Here is a 1,194-nt window from a genome sequence, read left to right as displayed (position 1 = left end):
TGCTGGTGTCACCTTTGTCCAAAGAATAGAAAACTGTGCTTTGTGTATGTTGTGAATGTCAGTAAAAAAAACAGATACCGTATATACTCGTGTATAAGCTGAGTTTTTCAGCACCTTTTTCTTTGCTGAAAAGGACACCCCTCGGCTTATACACGAGTCACGGTCCCACTTACCTGTTCTCCAATGCAGTGCGGAGGTCCCCGGTGTCTCCAGATTGTCTGCGTGCTCCCCTGCAGCCTCGGTAAATATTTTGGTGGCTGCTGACAGGGCCTGCGGTCGGCATCGGCACCAGGACAAGTGCCAGGGTCCTGAGCAGGAGGGGACACCAGCGCACTTTGGAGGCCAGGTGCCTGTTCCGCCGCTTGCACAGGCTCCCGGCACTTGCGATATTCACCTGTCCCCGTTCCACCGCCGCTCTGTGTCTTCCGGGTCCTCTGGCTGTGACGTTTAGGTCAGAGGGCGCAATGACGTGATTAGTGTGCGCCCTCTGCCTGGACAGTGAGAGAGAGAGAGGCGACGCTGAGGAGCAGCGGGCAGCGACGAGAGGATGTCAATTTTTTTTTAATTGCAGCAGCAATATAGGGTATATGATCAGCATAAACTGCATTATTGAGCATTATATGAGCATCTTATGGAGCCATCATCAACTTTATGGAGCATTATGTATGGGGTATATTTTTGTATGGAGCATCTTATGGGGCCCATCATCAGTCCATAACCTTTAAGCCTCCCCGGTGCCCATATTGGCGGAACTCCGCTTTTACTTCAGGCTCAGACTGGTGTGGTGCGAGAGTCCCCAATAGGCAGCATAGTCCCCAATCGGCAGGTAAATGTCCCCAAAATTCAGCATAGTCCCCAATAGGCAGGTAAATGTGCCCAATAGGCAGCATAGTCCCCAATAGGCAGGAAAATGTGCCCAATAGGCAGCATAGTCCCCAATAGGCAGGTAAATGTCCCCAATAGGCAGCATAGTTCCCAATAGGCAGGTAAATGTCCCCAATAGGCAGCATAGTCGCCAATAGGCAGGTAAATATCCCTGTCACGATAATGTGAATATGCCATGTTTGAGTCTGCCTAGCTTTACAATAATGTGAATATGCCATGTTTGAGTTTGCCTAGCTTTACAAGACATGCTTCTGCCTGCTGCTATGTGTGTAATTCAAACACTACACTCTCCTCACTCCTTCCTTTCCC

The sequence above is a fragment of the Ranitomeya variabilis genome, chromosome 4 (genome assembly GCF_051348905.1).
Source record: "Ranitomeya variabilis isolate aRanVar5 chromosome 4, aRanVar5.hap1, whole genome shotgun sequence".
Taxonomy (NCBI): Eukaryota; Metazoa; Chordata; class Amphibia; order Anura; family Dendrobatidae; genus Ranitomeya; species Ranitomeya variabilis.
The sequence above is the reverse complement of the archived record's forward strand: the minus strand, read 5'-3'. Positions refer to the sequence as shown.